This window comes from Schistocerca serialis, chromosome 1 (genome assembly GCF_023864345.2).
Source record: "Schistocerca serialis cubense isolate TAMUIC-IGC-003099 chromosome 1, iqSchSeri2.2, whole genome shotgun sequence".
NCBI classification, from domain to species: Eukaryota; Metazoa; Arthropoda; class Insecta; order Orthoptera; family Acrididae; genus Schistocerca; species Schistocerca serialis.
The window spans coordinates 726,082,440-726,089,922 of record NC_064638.1 but is presented as its reverse complement, the minus strand read 5'-3'; the positions used below and the strand labels follow the sequence as shown (position 1 = coordinate 726,089,922).

General features: G+C 40.8%; 1 non-coding gene across 1 annotated transcript; it reads left to right on the top strand.

The window, feature by feature from the left end:
• Positions 1–3,903: 3,903 nt before the first annotated feature.
• Trnaa-agc (transfer RNA alanine (anticodon AGC)) lies at positions 3,904–3,976 on the top strand. Its single transcript has one exon. It is a non-coding gene; the product is annotated as a tRNA-Ala (tRNA).
• The last annotated feature ends 3,507 nt before the right edge of the window (positions 3,977–7,483 follow it).

The window sequence follows — 7,483 nt, the reverse complement described above, 5'->3', positions numbered from 1 at the left end:
AAGTGGTTATCGCCAAGCGTGAACGTGCATCGTTTTCCTTTCAATTCTTGCCCTAAGGGGGAGAAGCAGCCAGGTAGCTTGTTGATATACAGAATAACTAATAATAAATCAATTGCCGGCCGCAGTGGCCGAGCAGTTCTAGGCGCTTCAGTCCGGATCCGCGCGGCTGCTACAGTCGCAGGTTCGAATCCTGCCTCGGACATGGATGTGTGTGATGTCCTTAGGTTAGTTAGGCTTAAGTAGTTCTAGGTTCTAGGGGACTGATGACCTCAGATGTTAAGTCCCATAATGCTTAGAGCCATTTGAACCATCAATAAATCAATACTTAAATATGCAGATCTAAAACCGGCAGTATATTTACAATGTGCAGCCAATATTTTTATAGGCCGATACGTCGATATTTTGTCGTCGATGTATTGAGGACCGATAATGACATTTTGAATATCGTTATACGGATATATCGGTTTCCCAATATTTCTAAAAATTTCACCGGCCCTAGTGTACACTACACGCTAGAATCATGTTCTATCACCATCCTTCATTTCACTCCTCGTTCAACCGTATCATCACTAGCACAGAGCAGTAAGTTTTAATTACAATCATCCGTGCGATAGCAGATACCCACCTGACTCATTGTTGACACGTTGGATGCTCCTCAGCCCGACAACATGAGGATATTTCTGCATCACATTGCAATAATGAATTCAAAATCTCTTATTAGAATGTCATGTTCTCATAGCGAATTTGCCAATATGGAATGTATTGTACACAGAAAACCTTACGCATTTCTTCGCTCTACGGTCACAGAGTTCACTTGTTTAGAATAAACAAGGTAGTGTTTACTTAATGTGTGATACTTTCCTGTGTAATTAACTTAGGACAACACGAAGGAAAGAAAGTTTGCTCTTCTTTTTGCTTGATTCATGACTACTGTTAATCATGTCGATCCGTGAATTACATTAATAAATTACAAAGATTCTGAAAGCCAAAAACCAGATTTCATTTCAAACGCCTGGAAAAGCGTCGCAAAGAGAACTTAAGTTCGTGAATTACAAAGACCAGTGGGAAAAAGAGGACAAACACAACCACAGAATGGAATTCAGTTGCCCGAAGACGCTACTGCCTTCAGACTGAGCCCGTGGCAGATGCTGCAGTTGGCAATTTACACATGCTTTGACATTAGTTAAACGTAAGTCTTAGAAAAATGAGCACCTAGAATACAGGCCGTACGTAACAGCCTGCTATACGCAGTTTCAAGTACATCTACTCACTGATGAGGAAATTTGCGCACGTGATCGTGTCTACCCAATAGGATCTTCACCGTTGACAATTAAATGCCATAGAAATGTGACAGTGACATTAGACACAAATTCAATTAAAGATTTTTTACGATCTTGTGAGAAGAAAGGACTTCAAAAAAGGTAGAGCGAGAACTTAGAGGCTGTGCTGTTATACTTCCAACGGGTGACAATCACATCAATTCGCATGTGCAAGACTAGAGGCTGAAAAGTGCTGCCAAACCACCAGTGGGCACACTTATGTAACAAAATTTATGTAAATATACAGCGCATGTAGTCAGTTAATGTGTGTACCGTCAATGAAGATCGGTAATTACTTCACTTTTACTTTGGGATGGTAATAATTTTACACAAGTCATCTGGACCAAAAGGATAAAAAAATATAAATGAAATAATTGAAGAAATCATCTTACTTCAAGACAATGCCTTTGATCTGAAAGTGGTTGGGCAGTGAAACAACTGAACAATTTAAAATACGATACGTTGGAGCATCCATCCACAATAGTCACCAGATTAATGCCGATTCCCACATGCAACGAAATTTGTCGCTCTACAGCGATTTGAGCCAAACGAAGAGGAGATGGCAGCCGTAGGTGGCCACTTTGATTTCCAAAGTCTCATTTTACAGGCGGAATGTACCAAAAAAGGCACTGAGCGTCGTAAAAGGCGACGTATTTTTTGCAAAAAGCACAGTGCTCCAGTGTAAAAAAGAAAAGGCAAGATAAATATCTAAAATCACTTATTCCTCCTAACCTTCTGATTAATTACTCAGTACATTCAAGCAGTGTACACAGCGTGTTTCACAATTACTGTTACAGGGTCTGAGGAGACTTAAAAGATAAAATTTCGATAGAGAACCCATGTCCAGAAATGTACCGTCACTTTCTCAGCACGCCACTTTACGATACGATACGTAATGGTATAGCTGCACAACACATGTTTAGAGAACGGTTTTCAGATTGCCTCAGTCCATTACATACCGTTTTTCTCCGACTGCAACAACATCTGAAAGAAACTGGTATGTTTGCTACTAGTAATGTCGACTGTCGTGCTCCACGGATGCGGGCCAGGGTTTGTGGACCGTGTATATGAAAGCGTGAGTAGCATATGCACCATGCGAAACGAACAGCAGCTTCGACAAGTGGAGCATCTCCTGTAGAGTACACAGGTCAGAGACCATTGTCTACCCCGAGTCAGGAAAGGGAAAAACAGAACGGTTGAAACCGATACCGGTACTTTAGTTCTAAATAACACCTATTTTTCGGTATTTGTTTGGCCTCGGTTGTAATAGAGTTTTTAAATTTTTTTCTCTAATAACCGAGTAAAACAACTGAAATATCAGTTAGCTGTAGCAGCAGCTCTAAAATTTTTTGCTTTTAAATAAACCTTTTAAAAGAGGAGTAATTTTTATTCGTAAAATTTGCATTCGTTTTAAATACTACGTTATTACACAAAACAGGAAAAGCGGTCAGTGCTATCTTATTAACAACGCTGATGGAAACGAGCTACATACACACAGCATAAGAATTGGCACAGCATTGCTGGGACAATAATGGCCCAGTTACCGTGTGTTGTGGTTTAAGATACGCGAGCACGTGCGGAGTAACAAGACTTGCTGCGACATCGTCGCTATGACAGTTTCTTGCGGTCGTCGCCGGGTATCCTTCGTATCGGAGAATGGCACCAACCCTAGTCTGGAAATATTTCTATGAAGTGACATAGCGATGAAGTACAATGCTTCATTGTCTTTAAAAGATTAAAGATTTGTCTGCCATTTCTACGAAATAAAGGAAGAGGAAGGAAATTATGGCAACAGCAATAAATTAGAAACTTAACAATTGATTCATAGCATACAATAAAAATAGAAACTAACTGACCTTCTGCCTATGTCTATATAATAAGCCTTTATTTGCTTGTAGGCCTTCAAACGGGCAAATTTACGCGAAAAACAGTGTTCTTCAAACTCAGTTTTTCATTCTTTTTGTACTGACTTCTCGTCGTGCACTAAGAGTGGCATGGTCCCCGATTACAACATGATTTTTGAGCAAATTTCCAAAAAACTACAATCAGTAGGAGTGTCGTGATTGTTTGTAGTATTCAACTATTTATTACTTTTCGGGAAAAGCAGTGAACTGTGGACGGACTAGTTTTCTTAAGTCGCCTATTTAATTTAATATTTTAAATCCATGTATCTTGAAACGGAGAGTGTCAATTTTTTATCTTTGTTCAATTTCTACTTTTATTACAGGAAATAATAACAAAAAACCGAAAATCAGTTATTTCAGGAATCGGTTACTTCAGAAATGCTTATTTTGAGCGGTTTTAATGCCACTTTAAATCGCGTGGAAAAAAACGATATAACCGTAAACCGGTTTTTTGAGCGATAACAGCCATCCCTACAGTACGGATCTTCAGAACGGAAAGTGTAGCGGAGCCAGTGCCACCTGCAGGGTGTCGTGAGTGGACGGCTACTGCCGCTCTCCTGCCCAGCGTTCTGGCTTTTACTCCACCTCCCCACCAGTACGACTGGCTCTAGGCGCAACGGAGAAAATCCGGCACGCAGCGTTACACCAAAAACTGAGGACAGGCCGCTTCAGCTGTATCTGGGGGCGTAGCTCAGATGGTAGAGCGCTCGCTTAGCATGTGAGAGGTACCGGGATCGATACCCGGCGCCTCCAGGCCTTAATTTTTTGTGAGTACATGGTACCACGCACTACACAACCTATGACATTAATATGACAATCGCTCGTCAGGACCAGACTGTAAGAACACGTGTTCCACATTTGTAATGTAAGTGATGGATCACGAACAAAGATGAATCAATGTGTGCATAAAAAGGAGTGGCTATTAAACTGGATGATTGATCGGTGTCTTAGAGCGTAATGATTACATTCATATTGTGTTTTTATGATCAGTGTTTTAGCATAGAGCACTTCTAGCAGCCTTTTCCCTAAACAAAAATGCTGGAATTTAGAACACGTGCAGTTCCATGGTTGAGATGAATAACTGTACTGTAAAACGTATGACTGACATCGAAAAACAATATTACAAAGCTTTCATTTGCACTGCATTGAAAATGAAGCTTTTAAATAATACTAATAATATATTATATCATTATTTTATTATTATACGCATCAGACACGTTGGTTACGGATCGAAAAGGTGCAGCAGAAAATATCTGGAAACTACAGAGAAGAATCCCTAAGGCCCATAAAGAGACTGGAAAGAGGATAAGAGACAGAACACGTATCTCACATAGTACATGACATGAAGAAACATTGAGTGAAATTTTACCGGCATATCAAGAAAATTACGGACACCCAACAAACTAAGCACACCATTCAGTATATGAAGTTCCCCAGTTTTTTCCTTGGCAAAGCACACTTTGGGGCTCATACAGTTCACTCCTCACGTATTTTTTTCATTCAGTCGCTACAAAACGTATGAGTAGCATTTTACTCTTTGCTATTTAATGGTCAAGAAGAAACACCCCTTCAGAATCCCAAAAAGAACTCTGGATAATAATCTTTATGGAACGTTAAATCGAACTCGCCTATCATTGTGCAAGGACACCGACTTCATTCTGATGTGACGTCTGGCCTGAAATCATGCCAAATGTGTCTTCCACAGAATCAAGTCGACGCACACAGTCACATACATTAATTTTAGAACAGCGAAAATTTGCTGAGAAATTTGTTTCGCATTTTCTTATGTTCAGAGTTCAGTAAAGGACTCATCCTGCACAAGGCCTTTCAATCATCAGTGTTTAATGCACTGTTCCATCTACTCCTTCTTACATGACTATGCCGTCAGTTATTTCTTACACCTTTCATTGTCGGTCTGCGTGTACCATATTGTAATCATTTGAACAGTGAGTAGCGTGACACCCAAACAGTGTGCTGCTTTCAGTGTAACTTTATGAACAAAATACGAGGACACTTAACTGAAACGAACTGTGATTTTAGTTTCGCAAGTAAGTTCTTATAGACAATACCTAAATACTGAATACATACGACGATGATCTGTGTGTTCCGGAGACGAGAGGGACACATGTATTAGATCTTGTTATTAGTAGGGTACAGAATGTTTTTGGATGATTTTAGTAAGATGTAATATCTTTCTATTTATAATTATTAATTTTCAGCAAGATAGCTCTGACCGTTAAGTAGGTTCCTTTGTACGGAGGTTGACGCCTTGTGCTCAATGATATCTCTGCTAGGAGGTAGCTCGTGGCCAAAGCCAGCTATACAACGGCAGCCCAGAAGATCTGCAGAGTTCCCTCGGAATCCGATTGTAAAATTAGTCCAGTTTCCTAAGGTTCTTCCTTTTACGATGGCAACAAAAAAGAGCATATCACGATGGTGTACTATTCCTTGCTGGGATCAATTTTTTAAAAAAGTCCCAGCAAGATCACTCACTCTCACTTCTAACAGTTTTCTGGAGCACACGAAACGTCCGCGTCGTGTAGTCATTGCGTAGTAAGATGTCCATTGCGGTTGATACTATGTTGGCGAAAATCTTGTAGTGATTCATGCAAGCGCTGAGAGGAGTGGTAACAACCTCTGATATAGACTGTGACGTTTATCGTTCGGCAAGCGTGAATTACCTTCGCAATTTACGTGATCGGAAGATGAAACGGCGTCCTGCGGTCTGCAGCTACACGTGCAGATTTTACAGCCTACGCTACGCAGTAAAGGCTAGGTGAGACCCCATCATATTCCGCTGACACCATCATTGCTCGCATTTCTTTTTGCCACTCCTCTCAACCCCATATGCAATCTGCAAAAATATTCATTTTGAAATCTTTTCACGACTAGTGTCAGTGCAAAATGTATGTCTGCTAACGTAAATGTAAACTTTTGGAGCACAATAAATTCAGATTATTGCGTGAAATTTGATTCTTCTCAGTGTTGTGATTGTCGTATATCCTTTGCTGGTCAGTTGTATCCAAAGATTAACCTTTAGCTCAATTCACGTGTGTGTGTGCGGGGTGGAATAGGGTGCTTTCGAGGGTACATCAAACGGTTTCTTTCCTTGGGTTCCTGTTCGAGAAACTGTCAGGCAGTTTAGCTGTACCGTCACTGTGTTTGCAGGTTAGAAACGTGCTTCACGTCGATTTCCTTAAAAAGGGGCAAGGCACGTTTGGATACTGCCATCCGTTACTTAACTTCTGAAAATCAGTTTAATACGTCAGTCGAACTCAGATTCAAACGGACTAATTGTGTTTGGGGTGTTTAGCTTAACTATGGGTTTTACAGCTTGACACAAATCAACCTACTCTACGGGGGATCTGTCATGTACTCGTACATCATCTTCAAAATAAATAAGTACATAATCTAATAAATAAATAAAAAAAGACATGGAACTTCCATCCAGGAGCAAGGAAGTCAGTGCCAACGCAACGGCACTAAAACATTCTGTACTGCTGCTGTATCGAGAACGTTCTTGATTCTCTAGCGATTTCTTCTTTTTAGTGGTAAGAATTTCAGTCACCTTCCACCGTACACAAAGAATTTCAGATGTCCTCCAACATGAAAGGGCAGCGTCAGGCACATAAAGTTGGGTCTAAATGTATCGGCGCATTAGGGACTGAAGGTAACGGCGTTGATTAACGCCACCACCTTGGAGGTCAGACTAGCCACATTTCATGAGACGCCTCGATGAATTGTTTTCTGTGGCTAGCTTTACATCAGAATACTATATGAAGCAACTTTCGAACATGAAAGTCAACCTTTTGTTTAACAATGGTCAAACAACATCTTGCGATGGTATACATTTCAAAATATAGGCAGTGGAAGAAGCTTACACTTTCAGATTCGCGCTGTCTAAGCGAACGCAGGTAGAAGAGTACATGTCCTCATTCACAGACCGTGCTCCAAGGTCCTGTAACTTTCGGACACTTGTCGGTAATGCGAACATTGTGTGTAGTGACGCATACGTTCTGTAATGGCCGGGGATGGATGCTCACTGCGATGGGTGGCGAAGCTGAGTGGTGGCTTCTGGACTCGGTAGTTCACCATCCTCGGCTGGGTAGCAATGAGTGACGAATGGGTGTCTGGTTGCAGGCTGATATGTCATCAGGAAATACCATTTACTGAAGTTACGGGTTATGAAATGTGTTTAGGCAATGAGAAACCGAGGAATTTCAAGCATGATTTGTTGGAGCATTAATTTATTCGTCATAT